This window comes from Lynx rufus, unplaced genomic scaffold, assembly GCF_022079265.1.
Source record: "Lynx rufus isolate CCGP_SWC_20201006 ecotype Redwood Valley unplaced genomic scaffold, mLynRuf1.p SCAF_21, whole genome shotgun sequence".
NCBI lineage: Eukaryota > Metazoa > Chordata > Mammalia > Carnivora > Felidae > Lynx > Lynx rufus.
In genome coordinates this window covers 301,630-324,541 of record NW_025814836.1, presented here as the reverse complement: position 1 = coordinate 324,541, position 22,912 = coordinate 301,630, and the positions used below count along the sequence as shown (strand labels likewise).

Genomic DNA, 22,912 nt, shown 5'->3' with positions numbered 1-22,912 from the left:
TCCAATCAACATCAGAATAAACATTTTTCTAAGGTGTATAAGGAACATTCTCTAGAATAGACCATATGTTAGGCAACAAAACAAGTCTTCAGGAATTTAAAGAGATTTAAATCATACAAAACATCTTTTTTGATTACAGTGGAATAAAACTAGAAATCACTAGCAGAAGGAGCTCTTTGCTCCTCCTTGTTCAACAGATGTGGCATCTTCTGGTGCAGTCTTGCCATGTCTTACATCCCAAGACATGGTGAAGGTTGGAGTAAGCAGGTTTAGCTGTATTGGGCACCTAGTCACCAAGGCTGATTTTCACTCTGGCAAAATAGATATTGTCACCATCAATAACCCCTTCATTGACCAAAACATGGTCTACATGCTCCAGTATGATTCTGCCCAATGCAAATTCAATGGCACAGTCAAGGCTGAGAATGGGAAACCTGTCATTAATGGAAAGCCCATATCCGTCTTCCAGGAGTGAGATCCTGCCAACATCAAATGGGGATAATGCTGATGCTGAGTATGTTGTGGAGTCCACTGGTATCTTCACCACCAGACCCTTCTGCTGATGCCCCCATGCTTGTGACAGGCATGAACCATGAGAAGTATGACAACTTCCCCTAGATTGTCAGCAATGCCTCCTGCACTACCAATTGCTTGGCACCTCTGGCCAAGGTCATCCATGACAACTTTGGCATCATAGAGAGACTCATGACCACAGTCCATGCCATCACTGCCAGCCAGAAAACTGTGAATACCCCCCCCTGGGAAGCTGTAGCATAATGACTGACGGCCTTTCCAGAACATCATCCCTGCTTCTACTGACACTGCCAAGGCTATAGGCAAAATAATCCCTGAGCTGAATGGAAAGCTCACTGGCATGCCCTTCTGTGTCCCCACACCCCAGTGTGTCAGTTGTTGATCTGGCTTGCTGCCTGGAGAAAGCTGTCAAATACAGTGAAGTGCCATGGTAGTGAAGCAGGCTTCAGAGGGACCCCCAAGGGCATCCAATTGGGAAAGGATTGTCTTTTTAATAAATGGTACTGTAAAAATTGGATATCCATATGCAAAAGAGTGAATTTGGACAATCACTTTAACCCACATACAAAAATATACTCAAAATAGGTCAAAGACATAAATGTTAGAGCAAAAACTATAAAACTCTAAAGAAAAACATAAGAGAAGTGTTTCATGACAGTAAATTTGGCAATGATATCTTGGATATGTTGCCAAAAGTACAGATAACAAAAAGAAAAAATAGGCAAATGGGACTAACAACAAATCTAAAAACTTCTGTGCATCAAAGGACACAACAAGTAAAGTGAAAGGCAACTCCTGGAATAGAAGAAGATATTTCCAGTCATATATCTGATAAGGGGCTAAAATACAAAATATATAAAGAACTTACACAACTCCACAACAGCAAAAAACAAGCAACTCAATTCAAGACTGGGCAAAGGGGGGAGGAGTTAAAGCGGCAGAGGAGTAGGGTGACCCTAAGCTTGCCTCCTACCTTGAACATAGCTATATAAATATTGATCATTCTGAACACCCAAGAAATAGATCAGAAATCTTTGAGAATAAAGCTGCACAACTACAAACTGCTTCTCATAACAAGCAAACCAAAACACATCTAGGATTTAGCTTCCTTTATTCATTTTTTTAATTTAAAAATTTTTTGAAGCTTTATTCCTTTTTGACAGACAGAGAAAGAAAGAGCACAAGTGGGGGAGGGGCAGAGAGAGAGGGAGACACAGAATCTGAAGCAGGCTCCAGGCTCCAAGCTGTCAGCACAGAACCCGACATGGGGCTTGAACTCACAAGCTGTGAGATCATGACCTGAGCTGAAGTCAGATGCTTAACCAACTGAGCCATCCAGGTGCCCTTCATTTTTTTTATTTTAAATTTAAATTTAATTTTATCTTTTTTCCCCTTTTTTTCTCCAAAATGACAAGATGGAAGTATTCACCCCAAAGTAAGAACAGGAACAAGTGAAGGCCAGGGATTTAATCAACACAGATATAAGTAAGATGCCTGAACTGGAATTTAAAATAACACTTACAAGGACACTAACTAGGCTTCAAAAAAGCATAGAAGACACTATAGAATGCCTTATTGCAGAGATAAAAGAGATAAAATCTAGTCCAGTGAAAATTAAAATGTTAAAACAGAAGCAATACTGAATGGATGTCATAGCAAGGAGGATGGATGAAGCAGAGGAATGAATCAGTGATATAGAAGATAAAATTATGGAAAATAAAGAAGCTGAGAAGAAAAGGGGGAGAAAAGGCAATAGATCACAACAGTAGACTTAGGGAACTCAGTGACTTATTAAAACAAAATAGCATTCATATCATAGGAGTCCCAGAAGATGCAGAGAGGGAAAAAACAGGCAGAAGCTTCATGTAGCAAATTACAGCTGAAGACTTCTCTAATCAGGGGAAGAACACAGAAATCAAAATCCAAAAAGCACAGAGAACTTTAACTAAATTCAATAAAAACTGGCCATTGCTAAGACATATCATAGTCAAATTCACAAAATACACAGACAAGGAAAGAATTATGAAAGCAGCAAGGGAAAAGTCCTTAACCTACAAGGGAAGACACATCAGGTTTGAAGCAGATCTGTCCACAGAAACTTGGCAAACCAGAAGGGAGTGGCAGGATATAATCAACATACTAAATCAGAAAACTATCCAGCCAGGAATTCTTTATCCAACAAGGCTGTCATTCAGACTAGAAGAAGAGGTAAAGAATTTCCCCCAAAAACTAAAGGAGTTCATGACCACTAAACAAGCCCTCGCACAGAGAACCATCTATCATGTTAAAGTCAAAAGAAAGCTGGAGTAGCTGTGCTTATATCAGAAAAACTAGATTTAAAAACAAAGAGTGTGACAAGAGATGAAGAAGGGTATTATATCATAACGAAGGGGTCTATCCATCAAGAAGAACGAACATATATATTTATGCCCCCAAATTAGAACATCCAAATATCTAAATCAATTAATAACAAACTTATAGAAATTCACTGATAACAATACAATAATATTAGGGGACTTTAACACCACATTTACACCAATAGATGGATCATCTAAGGAGAAAATCATTAATGGCTTTGAATAACACACGGGACCAGATGGCCTTAACACATATATTCAGAACATTTTATCCTAAAGCAGCAGAATACACATTCTTCTCAAATGCACATGGAATATTCTCCAGAATAAATCATATACTGGGTCACAAATCAGACCTCAACAGGTAAAAAAACATCGAGATCATACTATGCATATTTTCAGACCACAATGTTATGAAACTTGAAATCAACCACAAGAAAAAATTGGAAAGACCACAATGCATGGAGGTTAAACAACATCCTACTAAAGAATGGATGGGTTAACCAGAAAAGTAAAGAAGAAGTTAAAAAACACATGGAAGCTAATGAAAATGAAAACATGACACTGCAAAACTTTTGGGATGCAACAAAGGTAGTAGTAAGAGGGAAGTATATTGCAATACAGGTCTGCCTCAAGAAGCAAAAAAGGTCCCAAGTACACAACCTAACATTACACCTAAAGGACCTAAAAAGGAACAGCAAATAAAACTTAAAGCCAGCAGAAGAAGGGAAATAATAAAGATTAGAGCAGAAATAAATGATACAGAAACAAAATTAAACTAGTAGAACAGAGCAATGAAACTAAGAGCTGATTTTTTGAAAGAATTAATAAATTGATAACTCCCTAGCTAGGCTTATCAAAAACAAAAGAGAGAGGACCCAAATAAATAAAAACAAAAATGAAAGGGGAGGAATCACAACCAACACCACAAAAATACAAACAATTATAAAAGAATATTATGAAAACTTGTATACCAACAAACTGGGCAATCTGGAAGAAATGAACAAATTCCTAGAAACTCACACACTACCAAAACTCGAACAGGAAGAAATAGAAAATTTGTTCAGACCATAACCAGCAAAGAAATTGAATCAGTTATCAAAAATCTCCCAACAAACAAGAATCCTGGGCCAAAAGGCTTCCCAGAGGACTTCTACCATACTTTAATAAAGTAGAGTTAATACCTATTCTTCTCAAACCATTCCAAAAATAGAAATGGAAGGAAAAGTTCCAAATGCATTTTATGAGGCCAGCATTACCTTGATTACAAAACCAATGACCCAACTAAAAAGGAAAATTACAGGCCAATATCCCTGATGAACATGGATGTAAAAATTCTCAACAAGGTACTAGGAATCCAAATTCAACAGTACATTAAAATAATTATTCACTATGATCAAGTGTGATCTATTCATATGGTGCAGGGCTGGTTCAATATTTGCAAATCAATCAGTGTGATATACCACATTAATAAAAGATAAGAACCTTTTGATGCTTTCAATAGATGCAGAAAAAGCATTTGACAAAATACAGCATCCATTCTTGATAACTGCTGCACACACAAAATAGGAATAGATGGAACATACCTCAACATCATAAAGGCCATATATGAAAGACCCACAGCTAATATCCTCAATGGGGAAAACTGAGAGCCTTTCCCCTACAGTCAGGAATGAGACAAGGATATCCACTTTACCCATTAGTATTTAACATAGTACTGGAAGTCTTAGCCTCAGCAGTCAGACAACAAAAAGAAATAAAAGGTATCCAAATTGTCAAGGAAGCAATCAAAATTTCACTACTTACAGATGACATGATACTCTATACAGAAAGCCCAAAAGACTACACCAAAAGCATTGCTAGAACTAATACATGAATTCAACAAAGTCACAGGGTATAAAATCAACATGAAGAAATCTGTTGTATATTCTATATATCAATAATGAAGCAGAAGTAAAAGAAATCAAGAAATCAATCCCATTTGCAATTGCACCAAAAACAATGAGATACCTAGAAATAAACCTAACTAAAGAGGTAAAAGATCTAGACTCTAAAAACTATAAAACACTTATGAAAGAAATTGAAACAGACACCAAGATATGGAAAAGCATTCCATGCTCAATGGATTGGAAGAACAAGTATTGTTAAAATGCCTATACTACTCAAAGCAATCTATACATTTAATGCAATCCCTCTGTCAAAATACCATGAGCATTTTTTCACAGAGCTGGAACAAACAATCCTAAAATTTGTATGGAATCACAGAAGACCCGAATAGCCAACAGAATTCTGAAAAAGAAAAGCAAAGCTGGAGGCATCGCGATTCCAGATTTCAAGCTATATTACAAAGCTGCGGTCATCAAGACTGCACACAGAAACATATTGTGTATTGGCACAAACACAGAAACATAGATCAATGGAGCAGAATAGAAAACCCAGAATTGGATCCAAAACTATATGGTCAACTCATCTTTGAAAAAACAGGAAAGATATTCAACAGAACAAGTCTCTTCAACAAATGGTGTGGGCAAAACTGGACAGTGACATGCATAAGACTGAAATTGGACCACTCTCTTACACTATACACAAAAATAAATTCAAAATGGATGAAAGACCTAAGTGTGAGACAGGAAAGCATCAAATTCCTAGAGAACACAGGCAGCATCCTCTTTGACCTTTGAGCAACTTTTTACTAGACATATCCTGAAAGGCAAGGCAAGCAAAAGAAAAAATGAATTATTGGAACTTCATCAAGATAAAAACCTTCTGGGGTCGCCTGGGTGGCTCAGTTGGTTGAGCGTCCGACTTTGGCTCAGGTCATGATCTCATGGTTCATGAGTATGAGCCCTGCATCGGGCTCTGTGGTGACAGGTTGGAGCCTGGAGCCTGCTTTGGATTCTGTGTCTCCCTCTGTCTCTACCCCTGCCCTGCTCGCACTCTGTCTCTGTCTCTCAAAAAGTGAATACATGTCAAAAAAAAAAAAAAAAAGAGGGGCGCCTGGGTGGCTCAGTTGGTCGAGCGTCCGACTTCAGCTCAGGTCACGATCTCCCGGTCCGTGAGTTCGAGCCTCGCGTCAGGCTCTGGGCTGATGGCTCAGAGCCTGGAGCCTGCTTCCGATTCGGTGTCTCCCTCTCTCTCTGCCCCTCCCCCGTTCATGCTCTGTCTCTGTCTCAAAAATAAATAAATGTTAAAAAAATTTTAAAAAAAAGATAGAAACCTTCTGCATAGCAAAGGAAACAATCAACACAACTAAAAGGCAGACTATGGAATGGGAGAAGATATTTTCAAATGACATGTCTGACAAAGAATTATTATCCAAAATCTATTAAAAACCTTATCAAACTCAACACCCCTAAAACAAATAATTCAGGTAAGAAATGGGCAGAAGACATGAGTAGACACTTTTCCAAAGAAGACTTCCAGGTGACTAATAGACACATGGAAAAATGCTCAACATCACTTATCATCAGGGAAATACAAATCAAAACCATGATGAGATACCATTTCATACCTGTCAGAATGGCTAAAATTAACAATACAAGAAACAACGTGTTGGTGAATTTGCAGAGAAAGGAGAACACTTTTGCACTGTTGGTGGAAATGTAAACTGGTATAGCCATTCTGGAATTTGGAGTTTCCTCAAAAAGTTAATAATGGAACTACCCTATGATCCAGCAATTGCACTACTGGGTATTTACCCAAAGGATACAAAAATACAGATTTGAAGTGATACATGCACCCTGATGTTTATAGTAGTGTTATGAATGATAACCAAACTATGGAGACAGCCCAAATATCCATTGACTGATGAATGGATAAAGAAGATGCAGTATATATTCACAATGGAACATTGCTCAGCCATCAAAAAGAATGAAATCTTGCCATTTGCAATGACATAGATGGAGCTAGATTGTATTATGCTAAGTGAAATAAGTCAGCTAGAGAAAGATAAATACCATATAATTTCACTCATATGTGGAATTTAAGAAAAAAAACAGATAAACATATGGGAGGGGGAAAAAGAGAGAGGGAAACAAACCATATGGTACTCTTAAAGATAAAGAACAAACTCAGGGTCGATGGAAGGAAGTGGATGGGGGATGGGCTATATGGGTGATGGGTACAAAGAAGGGCACTTGTTATGATGAGTACTGGGTGTTGCATATAAGTGATGAATCATTGAATTCTACTGAAACCTATATTGCATTGTATGTTAACTAACTATAATTTAAATTAAAATTAAAAAAAACAGAATGGGCAAAGGACTTGAACAGATATTCTCCCATGAAGATATGCAAATGCATAATAAGCACATGAAAAGATATTCAACATCACTAATCATTAGGGAAACACAAGTCAAAGCAACAATGAAATTCTACCGCACACCCATTAGTATGGCTACTTAAAAAAAAACAAACAAACCCTAAAAACAGAAAATAACCAGTGTTGATGATGTGAAGAAATTGGAACCATTATGCACTATAGGTGGGAATGTAAAATGGTGCAGATGCTATAAAAATGAAAAATAGAATCATCACATGATCTAGCAATTTCATTTCTGGGTATAAATGCAAAACAATGGTCTCAAAGGGATATTTGTATAACTATGTTTATATTAACATTTTTCACTATAGCCAAATGGTGGAAATAACCCAACTATCTATTGACATGTGAATGGAGAAACAAAATGTGGAATATACACACAATGGAATATTATTCAGCCTGAAAAAGAAATGAAATTCTGACACATGCTATGTGGATGAACATTGAAGACATTATTCTATGTGAAATAAGCTAGTCACAAAGGACAAATGCTATATGATTCCACTTCTATGAGGTATCTAGAGTACTGAAATTGATAGAGGTAGGAAATATAAGGGTGGTTTCCAATGGCTGTAAGGAAGGCGGAATGGGTATTTATTATTTAATGGGTACAAACCTTTAGTTTTACAAGATGAAAAGAGTTCTGAGGATGGATGGTGATGGTAGCACAACAATGTTAATGTACTTAATATCACTGAACTATGCACTTAAAAATGGTTAAGATGTGGGATGCCTGGGTGGCTCAGTCAGTTAAGCATCCAACTTTGGCTCAGATCATGATCTCACAGTTTGTGAGTTCAAGCCCTGTGTTGGGCTCTGAGCTGACAGCTCTGCTCCTCTCGTGCTCACACTCTGTTTCTTTCTCTCTCTCAAAAATAAATAAGCATTTTTAAAAAATGGTTAATATGATAAATTTTCTTATGTGTAATTTATCATAATTTTTAAAAATCACATAAACATTCAACAAAACACTAGCAAATGGGATGCAACAAGATATTTAAAAAATTGTACACCATAACCAAATGGGATTTATCCTAGGAATATAAAGTTATTTGAACATACAAAAATCAATTAACATCATTATCAATAGAATAAATAATAATCACACAATGAACTCAATGATACAAAAAAAGCATTTGATCAAGCCCAATAGCCTTTCATAATAAAAACATTTAACAAGGTATGAATAGAAATAAACTTCCTCAAAATTATGAAAGGCATTTATAGACACCCCGCACACTTAATGGTGAAAAATTGGACACTTTACCCCTAAGATCACTTCTACTCAGCATTGTACTTAAATTCTACCTAGGGCAACTAGAAGAAGAAAAAGAAAGAAAAGATACCTATATTGGAAAGGAAAAAGGAAAAACTATTAGCAAATGACATAATCTTATATGTAGAAAATCTTAAGAGTCCACTAAAAACCCACTAGAACTAGTAAAAGAGTTTTAGTAAGGTTGCAAGATACAAGATCAGTATATAGAAATTAATTGCTTTTGTATATACTTGCACAGAACAATCGGGAAAGGAAGAACACAGTTCCATTCACAACAGCATCAAAAAGAATAAAATACTTAGAAAAAAATGTAGCCAAGGAGGTTAAAGACATACACTGAAAACTAGAAAATGTTGAAAGAAATTAAAAATAATCTAAGTAAATTCTTTCAAGGCAGCTGCTCCAGGATGATGGGCAACATGATAGAACCAGTTAAATCCGTGAGCATGGGCCCATTGCTACATTTTATTTGTTCTGAAGTGAGTTCCTTGATTAGAAGAAATGCTGTGTGGAATACCATAATGGTAAATAAGATGTGTTTATTGTGGAAAACTTTGGAAAAAGACAATCTGTATCCAGAAAACATTTTCGTTATTGAAATGTTTTCACAATGTTCTGCATCCTTTCCTTCTATTTCTCTTGGCCAGACCTCTGTCAAACTGACTCTTGGATATTTCTATCTTGCAGGAATTCAACTTGAGCATTCTTTAAAACTGTTTTCCCCTCTGCCTCCCAAGCTCCAAATCTGCTCAGCCACCTTTATCACCATCTCATGGAAGAGAACTACTCTTCATTCCAGTTGCTGAAAAGCCATAAAATGAGGACTCATCCTCGATTCCTCTCCCTCATCCTCCATTTGTAATCAAATTGTTCTTTTCCTTATTAATCAATTAATACGTTAACAATTATTATTGATTGTTGTTATAAAACATTGAATATATCTTATACACACAGCTGCTCCCGGGTTCAGCATTGCCATCCTGTGCCTGTTTGTCAAATGAGACTATAAAAATGTTCCAAGAACCCCTCTGGAGGCTTAGCTCTGCCCATGTGAGCTTGGAAATCCCAAGGAAGATGTTTTTGGCCTCCCTGAGACTGAATATGATCTAAATCTGTAAAGGGCCTGGGAACTGCTAACGCCTGCTTAGTTGGCCTGTGCCGTTTGTTAAGTTCTTGGGGAGCTAAAAGCCATTCTTCCTTCCCAGTGCCACCTCTGCCAGCGGGGAGCACTGAAGGGACACCCTCCAAATGCTTTAGGCAGGAACCAGAGGGGGCAGAACAAATACCAGAAGGGCAGCGGAAAGTGATTTCAGAGAGGGTACCACCTTCAGAGCTTGTACCAAAAGTTTGATGCGGAAGGGCTTGGGGCTAAAGGCGGAGCTTGGACTCTGTCTCCTTGCTGATCTGATCTCTAGGGAAGCCCAAGGCCCTGCTGCAGGGCAGGTCCCTGACCAAGGTACCTCTCTCACACCCCCACAACCACTGCAGGCCTCTCCTCTAAGAATGCAAACAGGAGTCCCAGCCTTTAGCAATGCCCTCTGCATGGGGGGGGGGGGGTACTTTTTTCCCCTCTCATTTTGCTCCTCCTTGGCCTTCATGGAACACATTTCTTGGTCGAAATTTAGGACTCTGATTTCAAACCACTGCCAGTGACCTCATGTGGATAGGTGGTTATTCACTCAGAGGGTCTGAACTTTATCTTCTCTCCCCCTTTGCATCTCTTGTTCCTCCCCACCGCCTCCTACTTCTTATTGTGGTCATCATCATTATCATTGTTGTTACTCATCATTATTGTTACTTTTACATTATTATTTATTATTGTTTTTATACAACATTGTATAAAATTTATTTATAATAAAAGGTGTCCAATGTAGTGATGATGAGGATGGAGAGTTCTTCCAATTTCTATACCTGGTGCTGCCTGGAGCCCTTCTTAGAATGGAACCTTGTAAATACTCCAAGTACTTCCCGGAGGTAGGGACTATCCCATCTGGGGTGAGGGGTTTGGGGGATAGGCAAGCAGAAGGTTCCTTGGCCCTATGGAAGCTGTCTTATCTGCCTTAATCTGGCAGCCTGGAAGGCCTGGTGAGGGCAGCCCTGGCCACCTGAGCCTGTGCAGAATATTCTAATTCCTAGGAGACTAGGAACTGCTTGTTCTGGTCAGTGTCACCCCTACCACCCAGGGAATCACTGAGGGTGATGACCTGGTTGCCCTCCAGCAGCCCCTGGACCTGGAAAGCAGACTGAGATCTCCAGATTTGCAGAATGCAGGCTCCAACAGATGACAGAAGGGCAGCCAGGCAGTCAGTGCTAAGGTTACTTCCCCTTCCCCAGCTCACAGTCACTCTGGTGATGGGGACTCTTCATCATTGGCTGATGCTTTCTCTTCTCCTTGGTATGCTGTAATTTTTACACTGCGATATAAAGTTACTATTAATAATATATCTTATGTTAGATGATGAGGATGAGAGAAGGAAGAAAACAAAAATATATGGTTAACATATACAAATATCCATGTCAATATTGGGAGAGGTGGCAGGGGAGAAAGGAGGTGGAAGGATAAGAACTAATTCTAAGGGTCTTTTGAAACCACTGTCCCTTTCCCTCAAAACAGTGAATTCTACTCTTCCAAGCTGGCCTAGACCACTGTTACATTACCATTCATATGGGTCCAAAGGACCTCAGGTGAAATAAGAAATTTTTTTTGTCTTAAAACCAGAATTTAAAATGATGGTAATATTCTGGGTCACAGTTTGCACTTCGTCCTCTGAAGCCTGCTGGGATTGCAGTGTGCTTTATATGTCTAGATGGAAAAAGAGGTTGTGGGGTAAGTTCTAAGAAAGATCATTGGTGCCTCTCAAGGCAACTGCCACAGGGAGACTATTACAGATTATTTAAACAAAAGAGGGCTAACATCCTCAGGCTACGGTGGAAGGGCTGTTTTGTCTGGCAAAGACCACTCAGTAGAATTTAAGGGTTTGATATCCCCAACTTCATTGGGATCACCCGGTATGGCCCCATTCCAATTTTTAGGATCCCATTCCTTCCCAATCAATTCCCTGACTTTAACAAAAAAGACCTTGTGAAGTTAGGCATTCAATTTGTATTGTAATTCAGCTGTTCACTAAAGGTGGTGGGTTTGATTTTTGGAAATCTTGGGCTTGCAGCTATAGGAGATAAGATTTTTTTCAGGGCAAGTATAGAAGCTTTTGGCCCTTTATTAGAACTTAAGCTGGGAGTGTGAGGCTTTCAACTCATTCTGTTTTTTCGTTTTTTAATTCCAGTATAGTCAACATACAGTGTTATTATTAGTTTCATATATACAATATAGTGATTCAACACTTCTATACATCTATCCAGTACTCATCATGATAAGTGTACTCTTCATCTATTTTGCCCATCCCGACCCCCTACCTCCCCTCTGTCAACCATCAGTTTTTTTCTCTATAGTTAAGAGTCTGGTTTTTGGTTTGTCTTTTTTCTTAATTTATTTTGTTTCTTAAATTCCACATATGAGTGAAATCATATTGTATTTGTGTTTCTCTGACTGACATATTTCACTTAGCATTATACCCTCCAGATCCATCTGTGTTGTTGCAAATGACAAGATTTCATTCTTATTTTATGGCTGAGTAATATTATAGCATATATATACCACTTCTTCTTTATCCATTCATTTTTCTGGATATTTGGGCTGCTTCCATAATTTGACTATTGTAAATAATGCTGCAGTTAACACAGAGGTGCATATATCTTTTCAAATTAGTGTTTTCATATTCTTTGGGTAAATATCCAGTAGTGGAATTACTGGATGATATGGTAATTCTATTTTTAATTTTTTTTTGAGAGAGAGCATGAGCAGTTCAGGGGTAGAGAGAATCTTAAGCAGACTTCACACCCAGCGTGGAGCCCAACATGGGGCTCGATCTCACAAACAGTGAGATCATTACCTGAGCTGAAATCAGGAGTCAGCTGCTTAACCAACTGAGCGACCCAGGGGCCCTCTATTTTTAATTTTATGAGAAACCTCCATATTGTTTTCCACAGTGACTACATTTAGCTGTGGAGAATCTGTTCTGCCAATCTTTGGGCTGTTTTCTGCATTATTTACACTGATATGAGTGTTACCTGGCTGTATTCATGCGAAAAGCTGAGCCTGGGGTCCTCCTACTCCACCATCTTCCCCAGAAGTCCCTTTGGCTCATTCTTTTTTTTTTTTTTTTTTTTTTAATTTTTTTTCAACGTTTTTTATTTATTTTTGGGACAGAGAGAGACAGAGCATGAACGGGGGAGGGGCAGAGAGAGAGGGAGACACAGAATCGGAAACAGGCTCCAGGCTCCGAGCCATCAGCCCAGAGCCTGACGCGGGGCTCGAACTCACGGACCGCGAGATCGTGACCTGGCTGAAGTCGGACGCTTAACCGACTGCGCCACCCAGGCGCCCCATCCCTTTGGCTCATTCTTAACTTTCCTCAATTTCTCTGTGTATTTAGAAGCAACCACTCAACTCCATTCTCTATCTTATTTTTACTGAAATATTCTAACAAATACTTGGGCACCTAGAACCTCCCCTCCCACCATCATTCAATTGTAGATATCCAACAGTGAAATTTGAGTAACTCTTATGCCATGTGATGCTATGAACTTACAGTGTCTTCATTATCACCAGAAACAGGGTCATTAGTGCCTTAAATCTAACCAGAGAGCCAGTTCCAGAAAACCCAGAAACAATTCAGAGAATTTATTCTTTGTTTTTAACCTTTTCAATGTTTTAAAAAATTATTTTATTATTATTTTTTTTTTGAGAGAGAGAGAGAGAGAGAGAGACAGAGTTTGAACAGAGTAGGGGCAGAGAGAGAGAAAGACACAGAATCCAAAGCAGGCTCCAGGCTCTGAACTGTCAGCGTGGATCCCGATGCAGGGCTTGAACTCACAAACTGTGAGATCATGACCTGAGCCAAAGTCAGATGCTTAACCGACTGAGCCACTCAGGCACTCCTCAGAGAATTTCTTCTTCTTCTTCTTCTTCTTCTTCTTCTTCTTCTTCAAGAATTTATTCTTAAGATTCTGTTGTTCTGGAGCCATATTTAGTATAAAATATCAAAATGTATATCAATCAGAGTTCAACCAGAGAGGTAGAAACACTAGGAGATATATATGTGCATATATAATCCATATTAAAATTTATTACAAGGAATTTGCTTACCTAATTGTTCAGGCTGGAGCTAAGCAGGTCCAAAATGTGTTGGATAGGCCATCAGGAGGGGAAGTTAGTGGGTAGCCAGGAATTCATGGGCATGGGCCAATGCTGTTGTCACATAGTATCAGAAAGGGATGATCACAAGCAGGATGGAACCCCACCAACACAAGCTGAATTTGGTGTTTATGGGTAATCAGGAAGGAAGATCCAGCTAAAGAAGAACAAGTGTAGACCCAGCTACTGTTAAGAGTCTAGTTCAGAGAATGTCTAAGCCTTCTTTTACAGGGCTTCCACTGATTAAATAAGGCCCACCAAGATACTCTCCTTCGTTTAAAGTCAACTAATTAGGAACTTTATTACATATACAAAGTTACTTTCACACATCAAAAACCCATCATACTACTCTTACCAGACTTGGGTCCTTGGGCCCAGAAACTATAGAAATGGGCTGGACCAAAATTTAAACCACAGGCAAGGCTTTACTGGGGCAAAAGCTATGGTAAGGGGAGACACAATCACCACAAAGGTGTCAAACTAGCTCCCCAAACAATAGCCAGAGAAAGTTTTATAGAGGTGAGGTGGGAAAGGAGTGATGGTTAAGCATGTAGGGGCAGGGAATCCCAGGAAAGTAGGCATGCAGGTACAGTTGATAGAACATGTTTCATTTGCATGCTAAGTGTCTATCTCTGGGTGTGATTGTTAACATTAAAACGAGGGAAAAAGTCAATGAAAGTTCAAATTTGGTGACCATCCTGTCTTGGATCAGTTTGAACCGGTCTGGGTTTGCTTCTTGGTTCTAGTTCTGCTCTGAAAGAAAAGCAACACCAGGCAGGGAGTGCCCTGGGTATATAGGGGCTTGTTCTCAAGGTTTCTGACTATCTCACTCCTGTTGTCAAAGTGTTTATTTCTACATTCCAGTCTCCATAACTGGAATAATCACCTACTTGAAGTTTCTGTCTCTCTTTCCTCTTCATTAATTCTGCATACCACTCCCAGATTAACCTTTCCAAAATGTTGCATTTCTGTGACTGTGGTTACAGGTCAAATTTCAATTTAATGCAAAGACTATGAATAATGGGAGTCAAAATGGCGGAGTAGTATGAAGAACCTGAGCTTGTCTTGTCCCTGAAACACAGCTAGATCAGCATCGAGCCATTTTGAACACCTAGGAAATTGATCTGAGAATGCAACAATCTGCATAATTTGAGTGAGAGATCTTGGCAGGTATGTGGTTCAAATAGGTGAAATAGCTGAGTAGGGGAGAGAAAAGCGGCAGTGCTGTGGAGGGTAGGGACCCATATTCATAGAGAAAGGATAGAGAGAGAAAGAGAAAGGGGGAAAGAGTGCAGTGTGTTGGTATTGTGCAAGAAAAACACTACCCCTGGAAGTAGCTGGAGAGAAAGATAGAAAGAATGAAAATACTCACAGGGCACTGGACAAGAAATCTGTTCCCCCAAACCATTGACAGGGAAAAAGGAGAGGGTTTCAATACTGCCAGTTTTCCATAACAGTGGAGTGAAGAGTCTGTAGTTTTGGAGCTCAGTGCCTGGCGGTGTTCTGGTAAGGAAGTGGGATGAATCCCCAGGAGTAGGCAGCATGGTCTGAGGGGCCTATGTGCCACATCGGAAGAAGCAGTTCCCCTGGTTGGAGTGCATTTGGTAGAGGTGGCAGGGCTTATCCACAGGCAAAAGTCCCGGCAGATCCCAGAGAGCTCCACGTTTACTGATGTTGGAATAAAGATGCCAACTGAGTGTAGCAAAATCTGGCATGAGTTGTGTATTGCAGTTTACCATAAACTCTGAGCCTTGCCACTGTGCAGTCATGCTAACATTTTCTGGGACAAGTTGGTACCCAGCCATTGCTCTGCGAGACCCTCCCCCAGAGATGATCAGCGCAGGTCCAAGCCACAGGAGTCTCTGAAGTGGGGGGTTTGATACCCCAGGGATAAGACTCTGGAGGGAGGCACCACTGACAGGCAGAAAGCTTGGACACAGACCGGGTAAAGGTGGGGAGCATACAGGCCATACATTTGAGAGTCCAATGTGTCTCAGTGTGGATCTCTTTGTGTTTATCCTTTTTGAATTCATTGAACTTCTTTCATTCTTTTTATTTGGGGGGGTGGGTGGGGGCAGAGAAGGAGAGATGAAACAGGGTGCTGTCGATAAAAACCACCAGACGCCAAATAGAAGGGAGGCAAGATTTTATTTATGGCTGGGCCAAACCTGATCTCCTGTTCTTAAGGAGAAAAGTGCAGAGAATGGCCCCAAACAAAGGTAGCAGTGAACTTATATGGATTTTAGCAAGTCAGAGAATGTCATTATTTAGTTAACCAATTATAATTTACAGCATTTCATGGTAGCCAATTATATTGTGACACACAGACGTTAGTTTTGACGGGAACCTATCAATTTAAAGTTCTTTGTCCTAAGAGGGTTTAAAATGACCATAGTTAGAAACCTAAGATACCGTGGGGCAGTGAGTTTGTGACTTTTTACATGTTGGTCTTGCCTAGGCCAGATCTTGGTAGAAGGAGTGGGGGAGCATTTTGCAACCTACGTTATTTAGCAAGCAGGCGAAGTCACAGAAGCAAGATAGGGTGGTTAGTAATTTCCAATAACCCTAATAGGGAACTACATAAGCTTTTATCTCAATTATTCATGAAAGGTGAGTTTAAGCCGAATTTATATACAATAAGCTTTGTGATATTTTATAAGTTGACCTATTACAAGACAGAGAGAGAATCTTAAACAGGTTCTATGGTCAGTGTGGAGCCTAATATGGCACTTAATCTTATGACCCTGAGATCATGACCTGAGCTGAAATCAAGAGTTGGAGGCTTAACTGACTAAGCAGCTGGTACCCCAACACTGAACTTCTTCAATGTGTAGATTCATTTCTTTCATCAAACTTTGGAAGTTTTTGGCCATTATTTTTTCCAAAATTATTTTTGCTCCCTTTTCTCCTTCCCTTCTAGGATTCTCATTATCTGTATGTTGGTACACTTGCTCGCTGTACATTAGGCTCTTGAACTTTTTTTCATTCTTGTCACACCTGTCAATTTTAACCCACCTATCTTCAAGCTTACTGATTCTTTCTTCTGGCTACTCAAATCTCTATTGAAATTCTCTAAGGAAATTTTCACTTCAGTTATTGTGTTTTTCAGCTCCAGAATTTTTTGGTTCCTTTTTATAATGCTGTCACTTTATAGATATTCTTTGTTTTTTTTTAATTTTTTTTTAATGTTTATTTATTTCTGAGACAGAGAGAGACAGAGGGGAGGGGCAGAAGGAGAGGGAGACACAGAATCAGAAGCAAGCTCCAGGCTCCGAGCTGTCACCACAGAGCCCGACGCGGGGCTCAAACTCACAGACTGCGAGATCATGACCTGGGCTGAAGTCGGACGTTCAACCGACTGAGCCACCCAGGCGCCCCAAGATATTCTTTATTTGTTGAGACATTCTTTTCCTGCTTTGCTTTATCTCTTTATCCATGATTTCCTTTAACTCCTTGAGCATATTTAACACAGCTGACTTAAAACCTTTGTCTAGTAAGTCTGATGTCTATGTTTCCTCAGGGAGAGTTGCTTTTAATTTTACCTAGGAATGGGCCATACTTCTTCCTTCTTTGCATGCTTCATAATTTTTTTATTGAAACCTGGACATTTTGTTTATTATAATGTGGTAACTCTAGAAATCAGATTTTCCCCCTTTATCAGGGTTTATTTCTTGCTTGTGTTATGTCCAGAATTCGTGATCCCCAAAGACCAGCAGGGAGCCAAGTCCAATGCAAAAGCAAAGAGCCTTGGGGCGCCTGGGTGGCGCAGTCGGTTAAGCGTCCGACTTCAGCCAGGTCACGATCTCACGGTCCGTGAGTTCGAGCCCCGCGTCGGGCTCTGGGCTGATGGCTCGGAGCCTGGAGCCTGTTTCCGATTCTGTGTCTCCCTCTCTCTCTGCCCCTCCCCCGTTCATGCTCTGTCTCTCTCTGTCCCAAAAATAAATAAACGTTGAAAAGCAAAGAGCCTTTATTCGAGCTAGCTCGAGCTCAATCCCCTACCTGCACCGACGCAGCGGTGAGATGCTGGGGAGAGAGAGTTTTAAATTTTTTTTTTTTTCAACGTTTATTTATTTGGGACAGAGGGAGACAGAGCATGAACGGGCGAGGGGCAGAGAGAGAGGGAGACACAGAATCGGAAACAGGCTCCAGGCTCTGAGCCATCAGCCCAGAGCCCGACGCGGGGCTCGAACTCATGGACCACGAGATCGTGACCTGGCTGAAGTCGGACGCCCAACCGACTGCGCCACCCAGGCGCCCTGAGAGAGAGTTTTATTTTTTTTTTATTTTTTATTTTTTTTATTTTTAAAAAAAATTTTTTTTTTTCAACGTTTATTTATTTTTGGGACAGAGAGAGACAGAGCATGAACGGGGGAGGGGCAGAGAGAGAGGGAGACACAGAATCAGAAACAGGCTCCAGGCTCCGAGCCATCAGCCCAGAGCCCGATGCGGGGCTCGAACTCACGGACCGCGAGATCGTGACCTGGCTGAAGTCGGACGCTTAACCGACTGCGCCACCCAGGCGCCCCTTTTTCTTTCTTTTTTTTTTTTTTTTTTTTTTTTCCGAGAGAGAGTTTTAAAAGCACAAAGGTTTTATTGGGGTCTAGGGGCTGTTGGTGAGGTAATGGCTGTGGCCTCAGCCGATTGGCTGGGGAAGGGTCGTGGCCTCGGCCGATTGGCTGGGGAAGGGTCGGAGTCCTGTTACGCAGGTCATGTTTTGATCGGGAAGTTTGAACGGGTGAGCGGGAGGTTACTCAAGGGGAGGAGGCCTGGTCTGAGGTTTCTGCGATTTTCCCGGAAAGGGGGCATGTCGGGGACATAGTCACTCAAGGTGTAGGACACAGAACAAAATGGAGTCAGCCGGTGTAGGTCCTCCCTTTCATTTGCTATGATTTGTAGGTGTTCATGTGCTTACTGTCTTTTCTAAAGTGTAAGGTCTGTATTCTTTGTCACATGTGGACTCTGAAGTCTATATTCTCTTAGCTTGTGTTTAGCTAGTGTTTTGACAAAGATTTCCTTAATGACAGGAGAAAGAGAGAGAAAGGGAGGGAGGGTAGGAGGGAGAGAAGAGAAAACTCTCTTCCCATCTTTTCAGATTGGTTCTGTGCTGGGGTGCTCCTTCAATGCTTAGCCAGGCCTTAATCTACACTTTCTGCTTGCACTGAGCCTGTAGATCAGTTAGAGGTAAAAGCTTAAGATACTCTCATATCTTTTCTGAGCCTGCATCCTGCCCTCAGCATGTGTGTGGTTTTCAAAATCCCCAGTACATATAGGACTTTTGAATGCCCACATTTCCTCAAGAAACTCTCTACCCCTGGTTTTCCTCCCAGAATTCAGGTGCTCTACTGTATTCCTCAACAACAATCTTTTGCCTGAGGCAGCTGTAGGTTGCTTTTTAACTTACAGTGTTTTTGTAGAATACCTACTTCCTTTCTTCCCTAAATGAGCTCTGAATTTGGCAAAACAAAGGCAAACACCATGTATCAGTCGTGCCAGTAGCCCCAGATAAACAGGTAAACATAATCTTTGCAAATAAGATGTGTCCTGTTCCCTCTGAGACCAAATGTCCTGCACTGAGAAAATAGGCTCCTGTCCTCAAGGCCACAAGCAAGATGGGGAGGGGATGGGAGAAGGGCAAATAAAAACATACAAATCTTTCTTATTGTTTTTAAGTTGCTCAATTTTATTGGTGTTCTCATTGCTGTTAACCTTTGACTGTTCCAGAGTTCTGGCAAAGTTGATTCTAACAGTTTCTGTTTGGTTTTTGCGTGTTTTTGTTGAGGTCAGACACTTTGAGCTGTCTACTTGGTATTTGTACCAGAAAAAGTTTTTAAAAATATTAAAAACCCAAACTAAACCAAAGCAAGAAGTACAGTGCTGATCATTTCTCTCTTATTCTTACTGTGTTAGAAAATGCTAGTGACCCATAAGTAAGTAGCTGCTTCCCCTGTTTCTTTGTTAGTGGATGGATCACATCCATGACCACCTTTACCATTTTAGCTGGGTGCACATTTCCCTGCCTTGCTTACAATTAGGTGTAGTTATGATGAGGGAGCATAAGGCAAGCTGACAGGCCGCCATCCTCCCCCCCGCCCCCCCCATCCCCAGGTGGGGCATGTGTGATATTCCTCGGGCACTGCTGGCTGCCCAAGAACAAAGGAAGGGGAAAAACAAATGGCTAACTGGTAGAGATTATTGTCCTGCAGGACCTGAGTCTCCATCTATTTACAAATATCTTAGTAAATTACAAGAAAAAGGCAATCTTATCAACAGTCTAATCTCTAGAAACCTATAGACTCCATTTCCTGGAGCCCCAACATCTCCCCTCCATAGTGATGTGTGGAACAAAGGCAGAAGGAAACATCAGATAGAACTAAATTTCCTTATAACCTGCAGCCCATTGGTAAATACTTGAAGCAGGCAGAGTAAAAGTTTCTCCAGGAAACTCCCTACTGTCTTAATACTAATGCTTTGTTAGAGGGAAAAACTTCAGCTTGACAATAACTAGGACTTCAGTTTCCTGTGAGTCTCTTTAGCATATGAAAATCTCTTTGGAAACTTCCCCTGGACTTTACCTCTCCCAACTCCATAGTGTATAACCAGTCTCTCCTCATGGTCTGGGGGCAGCTCTTCCTGCCCGTGGGTACTGTCCCTATGTTTTAATAAAATCACCTTTTTGCACCAAAGACATCTTCAAGAATTCTTTCTTGGAGCCTGTCAACCCCACTATCACCCCAGAAAAACCTCATCAGTTAGATACAAAGTTCTGGCCATTGTGACCCAAGTAGGAGTAGGTGTGAAGCTTCTGAAAGGTGTCTTTAAAGGGAAGATATGTCAGTCTCTAGTACTTCCTTTTTTCTGCTGGCTGATAACCCTCATGAAATATGAAATGAAAGCTTTGTGCTGAGGATGGAGGACCAAAAGATAGAAGCCTAGGACCTTGTCACCAAGAACTTCCACACCTGAGCTGCTCTAACTCCAGAGTTTTTTAGTTTTACATGAGAGAGAACCCTATTCTCTTTATATTCATGGTATTTTAGGGTTTCTATCATTTTTGCTGAATCTAATCTTGATATGTTCTTTATTCTACACAGTCCAGACAACTTAGCTTAAATGTAGCAGAAATCTTTTGGGTTATTGATTATTTTATTCCAGTATATTTTCTAACCTATTATTGGTATATAGGAAAGCATTATTACTAATTTAGTGAATTGTCCTCTGATTTTGAGTGGAGGGAGTTCTAGGAAGACAATTATTATCTTCAAATGATGATAATTTTGTCTCATTTCCAATATTAATATTTTTTTCTAATAGTATTAACAAAAACCTAAATTTCTTCTTAGCTAATCTCACCATTCCAAAGTGGCAGGATCTCACTAGCCATATGTGTACAATAAAATCTCTTTTTTTCCCCCCACACTGTATTAAACCTTGGGTGGACAGTTAACCTAAGTTTACTCAATGTACCACACTTACTTGGAAATTTAGAGTTTGAACTGTACCACTCACATCTCATTCTGTCTTTGGGATCCTTGTTTCATCTGTGATAGGTCTGTGTGGTCTTCAACCAAAAACCAAGAGAACTTTCCTCAGGTGTCTACATGGACCTCTCACTTCCTGCCCTGGGGCTTCCTTGTCAACAATGAGGCATGAGGGTCTGTGAAACTGGCAGATGGACTTCATAGATGGGCAGAGGGCACATCTTTCTTTTTTGGGCAAAGCTTTGACTTACAAGAGGGGAGCCAAAAGATCAATTCTCTCTTCTTTCTGACACAAGAGATTATGTGGTCTCTTGGGGCCATATCTTGAGAGATGGAATGGGCATGCTTTCTTTGCTCAACAATGCACTCCCATACCAATAGCTCTCCTCCTTCCTTGACTCACTCCTCTCCTTTCTGACTCCTGCTACAGGGATTGTACTTCATCAGAAAGTTGAAGCACATGCATCTTAACCCTAGGCTGAATTTTCTGGGGGAACTCAAGCTAAGACAGGAATCAAGAAATGGTCTTATGTACTTGGGAGCTGTGAAAGTCTGTCTTCCAACCACCATAGGCACAGTGATGCAAAGAGAGGTGTTCTCCCAAGAAATGAAATAAAGCTTATAGGTTTAGAGAAATAGAAACCAGAAATGGAGAGAGAGGAGAGTTCCTTGAGTGTAGAACAAGTTTCTATTTCTGGGTTCAAATCCCTACGTTCCTGCCCTCCAATTATGTGGAGATTTCCCTTTACAATAAATTACCTTTTCTTAATGGTACATAGAATTGATGGGATGGTTTTGTGATATCTCAAGTTGGCTATGCTGACCTACATTTACCAGAATTATTTCCTTATTTTTGTTTTAAGATTTTATTTTTAAGTAATCTCCCCACCTAACATGGAGCTTGAACTCATGACCCCAAGATCAAGAGCCACATGCTCCACCAACTAAGCCAGCCAGATGTCCCCAGGGTTGTCTTTCCTGTATGGTGCCTAAGTATCACAAGAAAGGTTTTTTTTTTTAATGTTTTATTTATTTTTGAGAGAGAGAATATGAGCAGGGGAGGAGCAAAGAGAGAGGGGGACAGAGGATCAGTAGACAGCTCCATGCTGACAGCAGTGAGCCTAATGCAGGTCTCAGACTCACAAACTGTGAGATCATGACCTGACTCAAAGTTGGTTGTTCAGGTGACTGAGCCACCAAGGCACCCCACAAGAGAAATTTTTAAAAGAGACTTGGAAGGGAAATGAGGCAGCAGCAACTTTGTAGCTCATACATGTGTTGCATTTCTGACAGTCCATGTCATTAAAACAAGGCCTGCCACTGCCTCCTTCTCTGGATCCTCTGACTCCTGAACCAGGTTCTGTGCTTATTAGTGTCATGATGAAAGGCCCCAGTTTTGCAGGTCACCTAGCCTACTATGGTCAGAAACGACAGGAGTTGACATGGGTTTCAGTCTCTCTGAATGGGGTTCTAGCATAAGCTTGTGGACTCCAGCTTGTTTTTGTTCTGTCTCATTTCACATCCATCTTCTCCTCCTAACATCCTGCCCTGTGGACAACATCCTCCAGGATCAGATGCAGACCCACAGCCTTGTGGAGACTGATAGACTGGCTTTCACAATTTTGTAAGATCAAATCTTTGTAGCAGAAGTCCTGTGACAAGTCTATTTATGAATATCCACATATAC

At 40.4% G+C, this 22,912-nt stretch overlaps 1 pseudogene; it reads left to right on the top strand.

Annotated features, from left to right (window-relative positions):
* Positions 1–244: 244 nt before the first annotated feature.
* LOC124517418 (glyceraldehyde-3-phosphate dehydrogenase-like) lies at positions 245–22,704 on the top strand (annotated as a pseudogene).
* The last annotated feature ends 208 nt before the right edge of the window (positions 22,705–22,912 follow it).